Genomic DNA, 223 nt, shown 5'->3' with positions numbered 1-223 from the left:
AATGCATATTGGAGTAATAGCCATTTCAGACTTTTATGCATCTTATTTCCATTGTGTTTGGTTTCAGGTTCACAATTTTTATACAGGTTACCAAGTCCATCAATGTGGTAATGCACACCAAGACCTACTCTCACTTGTGACTTGCTTTCTTATGTCATATTTCCTCCCATCTCCTCTTGTTAGAAGCTCTCAGCTTATGTAAGAATTGCTTCCAAGTTAGCTT

The sequence above is a fragment of the Penaeus monodon genome, chromosome 25, assembly GCF_015228065.2.
Source record: "Penaeus monodon isolate SGIC_2016 chromosome 25, NSTDA_Pmon_1, whole genome shotgun sequence".
NCBI classification, from domain to species: domain Eukaryota; kingdom Metazoa; phylum Arthropoda; class Malacostraca; order Decapoda; family Penaeidae; genus Penaeus; species Penaeus monodon.
This window is presented reverse-complemented; position numbering follows the sequence as displayed.